A 13881-nucleotide genomic window follows, 5' to 3' on the forward strand; every position below is an offset into this window, starting at 1 on the left:
TATGCACCAGACACTGTGCTGTTTTAAAACCGAAGGGAAGGATGCGTGCCTGGGTGGCTCAGTCAGTTAAGCATCTGACTTAGGCTCGGGTCAAGATTTCACAGTTCGTGGGTTTGAGCCCTGCATGGGGCTCTGTGCTGACAGCTCAGAGCCTGGAACCTGCTTCGGATTTTGTGTCTCCCTCTCTCTCTCTCTCTCTGCCCTTCCCTGCTTGCGCTCTGTCTCGCTCAGTCTCAAAGATAAGTAAAACATTTAAAAAAATAAAAAATAAATAAAACTGAAGCGATAAAAGGAATATCATAAAAGCATCCAGAGGGGGGAAAATTTTTTTAAAGCATGGTTGCATGCAAGAATCCAAATAGGATGTCAGCTAACAGCAATATTGGAAGATTGAAATCGATACATCAGTGTATTTTATAGGGAGAGAGATGTGAGGGGTGGTCATGATGTAAGACAATTCTCGTCTTTCATAATAGAAGTATAATAGCCAATTCTTACAGTTGAAAACCCAACAAATAGCAGTATCGGTATGTTAAAATATGGAGATAAGTACCAGAAAAGACAGCCCAAAGTATTGAATATAGTTTTACCTTGGTGGAGGACAGGGGCTTGACGGTGTATGAAGAAGTAGAAGGGACTCGTGAAAGTTTGTCATCAATTTTATAATAAAATTGGACTTTGTGTACCTGCATTATTTTTGTTTAAATAAAAGTCAATGTAATGTTTCAATATCCCCTCTAGCTGCCGTGGGAGCCTCCGGCTACAGGGAGGGGAAATGGAAGCAGAAAAATTAACACCATCACTTTGAGTCTTTGCCAATAAAAACACACTCTCTTACCTTTAGTTGCTGTTGTTGTTGTTGTATGTTGTAGCTTTGTCCCTCAACCAGGAGGTGGAAATTACAGAATTCATTAATTTGCTTTGTGAACAGGCATGGTACCCTGCCGCCTTGGTCAAATCTGGGGTCCTGCCATCACTGAGTTTCCTTCTGCATTACACTTCCCTCTCATTCACCAAAGATCCCTGCCATATTGACAGAAGGAATTGAAATTCCAGTCGTGTCTCTCCTCAGTTCGGTCTGATTTTCCGAAATTGCAGTAAATCAGTGGCACTGAAAATTGGCCTATTTTTTTTTCTGGGGGTGTTGGTTTGGCTTGATGAGAAAGCAAAAACAAATGGAGTTTATAAATGTAACTAATCAGGAAGTTAAAGAGAGGTTAAACCTAATGGATTAATCAAGTTTTTCTAGGAAGTGGGAAGGAAAGGTGGGAGGGCAGGGGGAAGAGACTGAGGAGGCAGGCTTTTGTCCAGACTGATTTCATAAGCCTTTCACTGGCGTCAGTTCTTTGAGACTCTTGGGTTTCTCTCTCTTTCTGTCTGTCTTTCTCCCCCAACCCCTCTATCCACCTTTTCTTATTGGAGAACAGAGAGCCACCCAATGGTAGCGGGCTGGCATGCTGAGTGGAAAGACCAGGGTATCTCCTGCGAGGAGACTCGGCTCTCATTTCTGATTCTGCCATTTACTAGTTGTGTGACCTTACAGATGCCACATCACTCTTTGAGCTGGTATTATGCTTCCCGTAAAATGGGGTGAGTATTCTCATTTTTCAACATTGTAAGGCTTGTCAAGGTCAACAGAGGTAATTCAGTAGACTGTGAGAGCTAGACGTGGCAATGGAAGTAGGTGGTCAGCCAACACCCACAAGGGCCGTGGGCAGGGAGATGAGATGACTCATTCCACATGTCCTTTATACCCTAGTGACTGTCAAGTCTTTAGCTCCCGTTCAAGCCTTTTCCCTCAGTTTCATGCTTGTGTATCCAGCTATCCTATAATTCTCATGGTTGTTCCCTAGGCACTGAAACTTAGCATAGCCCAGACCAAATTCTTTATTTTCGTCCCCAGAATCCAACTCTCTATCTTCCTCCACCTCCTGGTGTCTCTTTGTCAGTGGAAACCATGGAAGAAACTGCTAGCTGCCTCCCAATACCTGTTCTCCCTTCCTCGTTAGTAACAGAATCTTGAGCAATATGCCTAGCAAATTTCAACTTATTACATTTCCCTGCCTACCTGACAGGTAGGTGTGGCCAAGTGACTACGTTCTAGTTGGCAAAGATACAAGTGGAAACTTTGCTTCCAGGAAAGCTCTTTAAGGGGGGCTCCATTTTGCACTTCCACCTGTTCTCCTTCATATACCCTGAGACGCAGGTGTGATGACTGGAACTCCCGCAGCCATTTTGGACCCCGAGGATAGAACTAATGTGACATGGTGGTGAAACAGGTGGAAAGAGCCAAATTCTCTAAATATTGAAGAGCTGTCAAAAAGCCTTGGACTGTCTACCCCCAGAGAGAGAGGGAGCTGAGGAAGAGTCTTCTTTCTTGTTTAAACCACTATAATTTTGGGTTTCCTGTTTCTTGCAGCTGAACTTCATCCTAAGTGATAGCCAGAACCCTGGGACTTCTTCCCTATATCTAATCTTATACCAAGTCCTGACTTCTGGCTCTCTCTCTAATCCATCCCCTTTTCTTAGTCTTGTCTGAGCCACATTATCTCTTACCAGAATGACTACAAGAGCCTCTTCACTGACTCCCTGCTTTTAGCCTCTCTTCACTGATACCTATGCCCAAAGAATTTCCATTTTTTGGTTAAGTAATCTTTCTGAAACTCAAATATGACTGTGTTACTTCCAGGGACTCATGGAATTATGGACACTTAGTATATAGAGCTCAAGGGGCCTTTAGAGGTCATTTAATCTAGGTTTCTTACTTGTTGGTTTGGCTTCATGAAAAGGGAAAAGCTTATTAAGCTTTCTATGGGCCTTCTGCAAGAAGTTATACGCTATTCCAGCTATAAAAAGTAGGAGTGCATTCCTCTGGAGAAGACCCAGATTTCTTAGCAGCTTCTCACAGGCGTTCACCAAAAGTTAAAAATCTCTGGTAAGTCTGACTGCCTTATTCTGTAGATGGGGAACTGAGGTCTACAGAGGTTAAGTGACGTGCCCAAGGTCACAGAGAGATTCAGTGGCAGAGCTGGAACACCACGTCATGCTGTCTTGTTCAGACAAGGCTGCGAACTGGCAGTTGATGCAAAAGCGGAGGCTTCATGTTTCTCTGCCCGGGGATGGGGTGTCCGTTTTCATGCAGACTCTACACAGAGTGGACTCACACCGATAAGAGCTGGGCTGTGGTTAGTAACCGTGAATAGAAGAAGCCTTAACAGAATTGTTAATTTCTGTTATATACATTTCTGTTTACGGGAGAATAATACTGTTAGCCCCATTAAACACCATTATCAATGTGTGATCTAATAATTTCAACATAATGAAACTAATATATTTCAGAGTAATGGAAGGAAATATTCCACATCTGCGGCAAATTGGATTATCCTAGGCTAGGAAGTCCTTGAGGCAGGGTCATTAATTATTCTGATTTTCGTCACATCTCATTGGTACTAGGGCTTTACAGTTTACCTGTCATTTTCACATACCTTATTATCTTATTTTGTTCTTCCAGAAATTTGGGGAGGGAGTAAGGCAGAGAAAACAGAGTGTACCAGTTGGGAATATTGTGGTTGCAGGCAACAGAAAAGTCCAACCTACACTAGCTTGGGGAAGAAAGACATTGGGGAGTGGGGATGGGAAGATTGCTGGCTCATATAACTGAATTGCCCTGGGATAGTCTGATTCAAGAATGGTTTGATCCAGGGACTCATGCTGTCATTAAGGCTCTGGCTTTTTTCTGGATGGGTCTCTTTGCTGCCTTGCTGGCTTCTTTCTCAAGTTGATTCATTGCAGCCTCTTATTCTCATATCCTCATATGGCAATGCCCAAAAGGGACACAAATGAGTTCTTCTGGTAAGTCTCCTGCAGGGCAGAGCACTCGTCTGCCCCCCCCCCCCAACGCTCAGAACACCTCTGCTCATGTCCTATTGGTGGGAACTGGGTCAGAGGTCTATGCATCAGTTGATCATAGTAGGTGGACAGGTAGTATGCGCTCATTGACTCAAGCCAATCAGGGCCCACCGTAGAGCTGAGAGTGGGATCAATCTCATTGGAAACAACAGAGCTGAAGATAGTGGGGGTGAAGTTACTCACAAAAAGATGCTGAATGCTTTGGTGGAAAAGGGAGAAGTGATCTGGAGAAATAAAACAAAGTATCCATTACACGGTAGCTTGGAGAGGTTAGGTGGTGCGCCCAAAGTCACACAGACTCTGACTTTTAGGACTAAGATACAAATTCAGGTTTTGGTCTCACATCTGATGCCATAAACACCAGGCTTCTCTAGAAACCTGAAGAATTATCCAACTATCCTTCACAGTTCTCTACTAGCTCTGTTCTTAAAAACAACACTGGAAAACTGGTGACCATCATTCTGAGCCAGGAACTTCCTGTCCGTGCCCATTCGGAACATAGAGCCCAAGCTCCAGATAGTAAAGGAAGTGATCTGCTACTTGGCATTGTCTTGAGTGCATAGGAATTCCAGCGTTGTCATGGGAAGTAGTATGAATGCAAGTTTCAGGTATTTTGTTGAAGGCCCCACACCCTTCTAAACTTCTAAGTCAAGCTGACTCAGGTTTAAGGTGGCACAAGTGAATTCTTATGTCCCAAATCAAATCACTGTGACTGCCTACCACTTCCCCCTCCCTGGCCACACTGCTTTGTCCAGGATTCCAATTCTTCTCCGCAACAATCGCTTATGCCTACAGTGCCTGGAACTGGCTAACAAGACATCTAGATACCTATAAGGTAGGTAATATTAGCACCTCTATTTTGCAAATGGTGGCACTGTGACCCAGAGACCTATAATAGCTCCTCCAAAATCACTTCCTTAAGACAAACCTGGTTTGTGCCTCCTGTGTGTTTCTTTTACTACCCACACAGAGCACTTCATCTCAGACACTGTTGGTCACCAAATGTGTGGAGGTTTTTCCCCATGCCAAGCATTTCTCTATGACACTGGTGGGGTGTCCTGGGATTTAACTCAATTGTAACACGGCTACCTAGATTTGGTGTCAGATCCCACAGGTTAAAGGTACAGTCCCAGGAGACTGTCCCCAACCTACTTCAGATGCTGACCACAAAGAGTAGGTCCCCAAGTTACCCACGATCTCTGTTGGGCTTGGCTGTAAATAGGAAGTTCCCATGCCCCCCTCCTCAGGTGCGATTAAGTTGCTAGAGCGGCTCCCCGAACTTGGGGAAACACGTTTACCAGCTCATGAAAGGACATGATAAAGGGTGCTACATGAAAAGCCAGATGAAGAGAGACGCAGGGCAAGGTGGCGAGCATTCTAAGCACAGGAACTTCTGTTCCTGTGGGGTTGAGTTGCATCACCCCAGTGTGTGATAGGTTCACGTCTGGAAACCCATCCTTCCAACCTGGAAGCTCCCCAAGCCCCATGGGATTTTTTGGAGGCTTCCTCACGCAGGCACGCAGTTAATGATTGATCATCGACTCCATTTCCAGATCCTGTCCCTTTGCTAGACAATGAGGGGTTGGGGCTAAAAATTCTAAGCTTCTAATCATGGCTTGGGCTTTTTGGGGACCAGCCGCCATCCAGGAGCCCATCCAGAGTCACCTTATTAGAGCAAAAGATGCTCCTGATGCTGTTAGCACTTAGGAAATTGCAATGGTTTTAGGACCCTTGTGTCAGGAGCCAGGGGCAGAGGCCAATATATACGCATTTTCCGTGATCTCATAGTCACTCCACTTCTGAGTGTTGAAGGTTGGATGTAACCAACCTTGCCCTGCTTGTCCCATATGCCCTGCTCGTCATCAGGCGCCCAATACAAGGACATATCTTGGTCTCATTTGGAACCATGCAGAAGACGGCTGGTTGCACAATTCTCTCCTGCCTGGATTTCACATCCGGAACTCCCTTTCCTGTTGTCCATCACTCATATCCAGGAATAAAAACTTTGATTGAAAGGCTTGTCCAACAGTGCAGCCTTAACGGGCCTTTCTGCTCAGGACACAGAGAGAACAGACAGGAAACATCTGCCCTGAAAACACTGGAGCTTCTGTTGATTGAAACTTACAAACAGAAAAGCTGTCCTTGAGGCCAGGGAAATTCTGAGCTGAGATTATGGTATTGTCAGCCCTATCCCGCAAGGCTGAAAGTGGGAGAAACTGGGTGGTGAAAAGCCAGCTGGGACCCTCTTGGTCATAATAACAGTCAATCGCTGATAAATACTGTTCTGTGAAGGAGTTTGGAGGAGCCCTGGGGTGTTTTGCCAAATGGGTAATTGAATTCCCATGGAAAAGAGCAACAGTAGCTTGGTTCATCCCACGTTGAGCCAAGGGTGGTGTTCTCTGGGTAAACCATGCAGAAAAGCCAAATCTGCAGAAGAGTTTTACTTGTGTGTGTGTGTGTGCATGTGCGCGTGGTTGTATGTGTACCCTGAATCCTGTCACAGAAAGACTGCTCATTTTATGTAAGAATTTCTCACAAGATTCCCTAAAACCTTGTCTTTCCCCCAGGGTACTGCAAATAGAATTTGGGTTACAAAATCAATTTGGGTTGACTTATCTACAGACTTTCAGTAGTACGCATACTGGGTGAACTTTCCTCCTTCCGTCCCTTTCTTCCTCTCCCTGTCTCACGCACTTCCTTCCTTATATTTAACAAACTTTAGTTGAGCACCAGTTACGGGCCAGATACCGTGCTGGGTGTTAGGTCGTCAGAGATGAATAAGACAGCCTGGGGATGGGGATGGGTGGGCATCCATCGCCATGGCTTTCGAACAGGACTGATCCCTCACCCCCCACACTGGGAAATGTTCAGAGGCATCTTCAGCCGTCACAGCTGGAGAGGGCCCGCTACTGACATCTATTGGGTGGAGGCCTGGGTTGCTGCTCAACATCCTATAGTGCATAGGACAGTCCCCCAAATGGAGAATTATGTGGCCTAAGACGTCAATGGGGCTGAGGTTGAGAAATTGGATCTACAATGCGGAAGAAAGAATCGGACTCCACCGAGTTCAGTCCTGACTCTGGCTGTTGCTGGCAGAGAACATTGAGCAAGTCCCTTGACTTCTTTGAGTCTGTTTCCCACCTGTCAAAGGGGATGAAAATGGAATGATTGAAGGAAGTTTGGATATAAATCATGCCATTTATTACCTAGTGCCCAAGAAAGAATAGCCACTTGGCTTCTCTAAACCCAGGTTTTACTGGACTAAAAGCTACCAGTGGGCCCTGGTGAGAGTGAATTCTAAAGATAGCATTTATTCCAAGAGGAATCCAAAGGGATTGTCACACTCTTTTCCTTTCCTGGCCTCATTGCAACCTGTAGCTATACATTTCATGGTTTAATGCCCCTGCCTTCTGGTAGACCATAAACTCTGAGAAGGCGGAGACCGTGTCTTCCGTTGTTCCTTTCTGTATTCCCAGCACCCAGCAGTGTCTGGCCCTATGGTATGTGTTTGGTAATGGAGCCAGACTGCCTGAGTCGAAATCCTGGCTTCTCCATTCACGAGCTGTGTGACCTTAGGAAAATTACTGAACCTCTCTGTGCCTTATTTTCCTCCTCTATAAAGTGGGGAGAGTATCTCCCACAAAGGGTTGTGTTAAGGGTTAAATAAACTACTATCAGCCAGTCGAGGGCCTGGCACCTGGTTAGTATTTATGAGCCTTAATGATTATTATCACTACTTTGATATTGTCTCAAATTTAATTAATAATGTTGCGGGATGCCAGCACAGCACACAGGCGTGGGCCCGCCTCTGCCTCCGGGGAGCATTTGTTTCTGTGAATCATTTGGAGAAAGATCCGAGTTTGCAGAGAGGCCCGCAGCTCACCTAAGCAGAAAAGTAGAAACCAGAGTGATTTCTTGCTGGAGATTCACAGAGGCCCCCCGGGTCACCAAACAGCCCTTCTCTCTCACCTGGAAGAAATGAAAATTGATTTGAGGCTTGTCCCATCTGAAAAGGTCTGTAGGTTGCCAGCACCGGTGCATGTTGTCAAGGATGCTTTGGGTTTTTGGCCCAGGGAGGAAGTGATTCACGATGATTCGCTTTTCCAGGGAGCGAGGCAGACCCAGTGGAGACACAGAATGAGGTCCCAGGGGCCCGCTGGGCTAGACAGCTTCCCTGAGTAGCAGCAAGAGAGGAAAATTGAGGGGCTGATAGGAGCTGATAAATGAGGAGGGGAGACCCATTGAGAACAAAATTGGGTGAAAAAGGGGGTGGGAATATTGTGCAGAGGAGACAGAGGATCAGAGAGGGGAGGAGAGACAATGCAGCAACAACAATGGCAATAACAATAATTATAGTTGCCACTGACAGAGTGCCTACTATGTGCTAGATATTTTACACACCTTAGCCCAGCTGATGCTCCTGGTGACCCTATGAGGCCACATAGCCCATATGTGTCAGTCCTCATCAATCTGTGGATGATAAAAAAGATCACACTTTCTGTATTCATTCATACATTCATTTATTCATTCCACAAACATTTACTAAGCACCCAGCATATGGCAGGCACTGTTCTCGATACTGGGGACACAGCAGAAAGGGTGTCTGAGAATTCAACTCAGTTGTGACACTATCTATCATGAGGTAGCATCAGATCCCACAGGTTAAAAGTTTAGTTCTATGAGACTGCACCCCCCCACCCCTTCTTTTGACTCCAGATTGTTCCCCTTACTTCCGACGGACCAGCCCCCTCCTTGGTTTGAGTAATTTGCTAGAGTGGCTCAGAGAAACATTTTACTTACTAGACCACTGGATTATTATAGATATAATAAGCAGGAATAGCCAGATGGAAGCGATACATACGGCAAGGGATAGAGAGAGGGTGTGGAGTTTGCATGCTCTTTCTGGGCATGCCACTCTCCCTAAATCTCCACATGTTCACCAACCTGGCAGTTTTCTGAAGCCCCTCCTTTTGGATTTTTATAGAGGCCTCACTACATAGGCACGATTGATCAACTCTTTGGCCATTGGCGATTGGCCTATTCTCTCTGGAGGTCACGGGTGGGACTGAAAGTCCAGCCCTTCAATCACACGGTTGGTTCTCCTGGCATCGAGCCCCCATCCTTAGGTGGGGGTCCAAAAGGCACCTTATTAACATAAAAAAGCTACCTGTATCACTCTCATTACTTAGGAAATTCCAAGGGTCTTAGGAGCTCTGTGTCAGAAATGAGGATGAAGACCAAATGTATGTATTTCTTATTATAAAGGCAAAAAGTGAGCCATGGGCAAATTTTGGAGAAGAGTATAACAGAAAGAGAAGAAAAGCAGGTGCAAAGGCCCTGTGGTATGTTTGGGGACTAGAAACAAAGCCAGTGTTCAGGAACATAGTGAGTGAGGGGGAGAGTAGTGGTAGGTGGGGACAGAAAAGGCACATGTGTGGGCCTCGTGGCCACTGAAAGGACTCTGGCTTTTATTCTGAATGAAATGTTGATCCGCCGCAGAATCTGCCGCTGAGAAGTCATTCCATCTGACTTAGGTTTTAACAAATCTGGCTGCTGTGTCGAGAGTAGTCTGTGGGGGGCAAAAGAGGAAGCAGGGGGCTGCTGCAGGATCCAGGTGACAGACAATGGTGGCTCAGACCAGGTGGCCACAGTGGGGCTGATCGCGGAGCAGTGGTGGGATTCCATACCCATCCTGGGTTGACGTGAGTCCCGGCGGACTAGAAAGCCCCCGAGCCGTGTTCTCCAGCTCTTACCTGTGCCCAGAAGCCCGAAAGGCAGATTCACTCAACACAGGCTGTTCTCTTCTGTTCTGGCTCCACATGCCCTTCGTCACCAATGCCACCCGGTGTGGTGACACGCCCCCAATGTGCTCATTGTGAGAACACCAACATCCGTGCCAGGGAGGCACCTCAAAGCTTGTGGTCTTGGGGATGCTAGGACAGCACCGTGTGCCACGCAGAGATGGGGAGAAAGGCCTCTGGGCTTTTCAGCCATTCTGCCTGTGCTCACATAGCACGGACACTTTTATCAATGTTTCCATCAGCTTCTGGCCTCAGGTTCCGGCAGGGACCAGACCCCTGGCCATCTTCTCCCTCCTCCTCCCCAGCTAAGCTCATCCTGCTTCCCTGGGTGCAGCCAAAACAGATTCTGGAGGACAGCAGAGAGAAAAAGAGGGAGGGAGAGAGAGAAGGGAAAGCGAGAGATGCCTGGTGTGTTGGGAGCCAGTTTACAGGTGAATTGACAAGCTCAGAAAGGCTGAGTGATTTGCCCGAGGCCATTTCTTGTGCATTCAAGTCCCCTAGGACTCCCTTTTCCTTTGCAACCTAAAGACCCCAGCCCCACAGTACCCATTTTCCCCCCAGATCCAAAATGGCACAATATGATTTGCTAATAGAATATTCAACATTGAATGTTTGCATTTGCCACCTTGGACGTGCTGTGTCTGTATCTGTAGCCGCCACTCATCAGAGTAAGCCAGCCTTGAGTCCCCTGGAAAAGGATCATATGTTCCAAAATAAAGAATTGAAATCCATGCAGTTCGTGGAGGTAGGGTAGGGACAGGCATGTTTTGACAATAAAACTGAATCTTCGACATCCTAGAAAGCTGGGAGAGAGATGTTTGGTCGCTTCTGTCCACTCAGCAGACTGGAGCTGCCTGGAAGTTGGGGGATTCTGATCCATCATCTCAGACTGTAAACTCCCCGAGGTTGGAAATGACTCCTTCAGAAACTTCTTTTCCCTACAGGACCTTGAAAATAGTTAGAAGCTTTATACAGAGACAGGCGGATTCCTGTTAATACTAACAGCTAATGTTTATTGAGCACTTGCCATATTCCGGGAACCACGCTAAGTGCTTTAGTAATCATTACCTCAGTAAATCCTCAGAAACAAAATGAAAAACAAAGCCCAGATGGTAAGTGCTATTATTATTTTATATTATTATTACCGTTTTATAGAAGATAAAATTGGGGGCTCAGGAAAGTTGAGTAAATAAAGTCCAAAGTCACAGAGGTCTTAGAGGGGGGGATCTGAACCCAGATTTGTGGCTCTCCCTTCTGTTATTCTGATAGCGTGTTGACCTTGGCTTCAACTGGGTTTGGGTCAGACCTCCAGCCTCCTCTTCTCTGCTGTGTGACCTTCAGCAAGCCACTTACCCTTTCTGAGCTGTATTTCCTTCATCCGTGGAATAAGGACAATAAAACATCCCATCGAGTTGGTGAGAGAAGGAAAAAGAAAATATGGAAGGTGCCTGGTGTCATATCTGTCAACAGCGGCCACCTCCAAAATACTAGATCCTTCTCAACACTTAACACAAATGGATTGAGAGAATGAAGATTTCCCCTTCCCGGCATGCAGAGGGTTAACTTACAACCCCAGGCTGTTAACATTTCTCTAATCTTGGTACTAATTATGTACAGAAATCATTTTGTTTCTGCCACGTATAATAAAAACGATTGTACAGAGATGGAATTTATCATGCTATGTGTTATGAGTGGTTTGGTTTTTTTAAAAAACGTGCTACCTCCGTTTCCCCACTTGTCTTCATTTCCCCTCTCCTTTTGCCAGATAATCAAATACAAAAGTTATATCAACCTCCCAACCACCTCAATTAAAATGCTCATCCAAAATTTGAAAACAATTAAAAAACCCATTATCTCAGATTTAACGTTCTCTGATTCCGTGTCTATTCTCTGCCATGGCATAAACCGCAGGTAACATTATCACAGTAGGTGCCTTCTAGAAAGCAATGTCTCATTCTCTGCCGTTCTCGGTCCTGCGGCTGCTCTCCCGGCACAGGCCTTATTAAAACCCACACGCCCTGGTGTACTTTATCATGTCCAAATGCATCAAAATAATTGATTGTTTTAATGAGCCCTCCATCTGTCTTATTTTCTTCTGTCTTTCTCTACTCGGTAATGGGTTTCAGAGAGAAGAAAGGACAGGCTCCCTTCTTGGGAAGTCATGGACTCAAGATGGGAGGGTCTCAGACTTGCAGCTGCCAGCCAGGGGTTCTGTGGTTCTCTGAGGAAATTAGAAGTGTTTTTCCCAGAGAAGACCTTGCAGGGAAGTATGTTAGGGGTTGTGATGCCTGCAAAGAACACAACAGCCGTCAACTGAGCTCAGAAGAAAGAAGAAGACTCTTCAGTCACTCCAGGTGACTTCCGTTTGGGTCAACAAACATGTATTGAGTGCCTGCTGTATACCAAGACACCATGCCAGACAGTGGAGATATGGTCTCCAAGATCTGGTAGAATCAATCAAAAAAATTCTTTGGATCAGACACATTCATATACTACTGGTGGGAATATAAATTTTTGCAAACTTCCTGGAGTGTAAGTTAACAATACCTATCAAAAGATTTAAGAGATATGCATGCCTGTTCACCCAGCAATTAGCCTTCTAATCATTTACTATAAGAGGATAATCACTTACGTGTTTGAAGATTTAACTACAAGCTGTGCTCTTTGCAACATTATTTATAAAAGCAAAAGATAAAAAAAAAAAAAAACCTTGAAAAAACTAATTGTCACTGACAAGGAATTACATAAATTAATGATGGCGTATCCTTAGAATAAAATCATTTAAAAGCATATCTGAGAAGAGTTTGTATCGAATGGCAAGAAGTCTATGACACATTGTTAGGTAAGAGAAACCCAACAGGATAGCAGATAGTATGACCTCAGTTTTATGGGGGGGAGGGGGAAATATATATATATATAGTGCCACTATGAGAATGAGGGTTATTTTTACATTCTTTCCTGAGCTTTTTCTGTTCTGACTTTTTTTTCCCCCCTGTTCTGAAAAGAAAAAGTTATTTCCAAAAGGGATACGTGTGAATTGCAGCCAGAAATGGAATGAGGACATTTGGGAATTGAAGCCACTTTGGGAGCTAGCTGAGTCCTGTTCCAGCACGGCTTCTTTGCTCTGTGTTCTGCTCTCACTGTGCCTTCCGCTTACCCACCGTTCTGCTTCCTCAAAGCCTCTTCCTGCTCCTGCTCCATCAGAGCCTCCCTAGCAAGAGACCCACCCCACTATTTCAAGGCCAACGTCGGACTATTTCAGTCTCTGGATGTACCTTAGTCCACATTTCAAGGAGAGAGGCTGTTCAGTGGCCCCGCTCATCTGCTTTTCAGCAGGCTGTGGCCCTGTGTCACCAGCCAGTCTATATATATGGTCAGGTGGAGTAGGTCTAATCAGGTGTGGTCCAATCAGCAGATCAAGGTTGCCCGGGGTCTTAACCAGGGGAGGGGGGAGAGGCATTTCCCTTTATGAGGCTCTGTGGCTGGGCAGCCATAGTGATAGGCATCTTCTGCACAACGTCCAGTCGAAGAACTTGAATAATTCAGAGCCCACATATCCACATGGGAACCGGATCCTTTGTCTCCGTGCTCTGCTTTGACCAACTAAACTAAACCGTTGTTGATGCCGATGATCTCTGGACTGACATCATAGCTCATACAATGTGATTGGGGTGGGGGTGGCCAGGGGTCTAGGACCTGCGATACAGAGATCTGACCGAGGCTTTAATCAAGCGATAGATGCGGACGAGGCAAACATCGCAATTGGATCGCCATCAGAGGAGTTTGAGCAGTACAGCACTCACATTAATAATACTAACAGCACTAGGGGCGCCTGGGTGGCTCAGTCGGTTAAGCCTCTGACTTCAGCTCAGGTCACGATCTCACAGTATGTGAGTTCGAGCCCCGCGTCGGGCTCTGGGCTGGTGGCTCAGAGCCTGGAGCCTGCTTCTGATTCTGTGTCTCCCTCTCTCTCTGCCCCTCCCCGGTTCATGCTCTGTCTCTCTCTGTCTCAAAAACAAATAAACGTTAAAAAAAAAATTTTTTTTTTTAAATAATACTAACAGCACCACTTTTTGTCCCATGGCATGGAGTTCACGTCATGCCAAGCACCGAACTTCACAGGCGTCATCCTCGTGACTCTTCAAGCAACCTCGCAAGCTCGGTACTCCTG

At 45.8% G+C, this 13881-nt stretch overlaps 2 long non-coding RNA genes across 2 annotated transcripts; one reads left to right on the top strand and one right to left on the bottom strand.

Moving 5' to 3' along the window:
- The first annotated feature begins 4128 nt into the window (after nucleotides 1-4128).
- LOC131489253 (uncharacterized) lies at nucleotides 4129-11383 on the top strand. Its single transcript, XR_009250445.1, has 2 exons — nucleotides 4129-4744; nucleotides 10980-11383. It is a non-coding gene; the product is annotated as an uncharacterized LOC131489253 (long non-coding RNA).
- On the bottom strand, nucleotides 7653-9772 carry LOC131489252 (uncharacterized). The gene is made up of 4 exons (XR_009250444.1): nucleotides 9663-9772; nucleotides 8311-8379; nucleotides 7879-8083; nucleotides 7653-7792 (listed from the first exon to the last, which is right to left on the bottom strand). It is a non-coding gene; the product is annotated as an uncharacterized LOC131489252 (long non-coding RNA).
- Nucleotides 11384-13881: the final 2498 nt, after the last annotated feature.

The sequence above is a fragment of the Neofelis nebulosa genome, chromosome 11 (assembly GCF_028018385.1).
Source record: "Neofelis nebulosa isolate mNeoNeb1 chromosome 11, mNeoNeb1.pri, whole genome shotgun sequence".
Classification (NCBI taxonomy): Eukaryota; Metazoa; Chordata; class Mammalia; order Carnivora; family Felidae; genus Neofelis; species Neofelis nebulosa.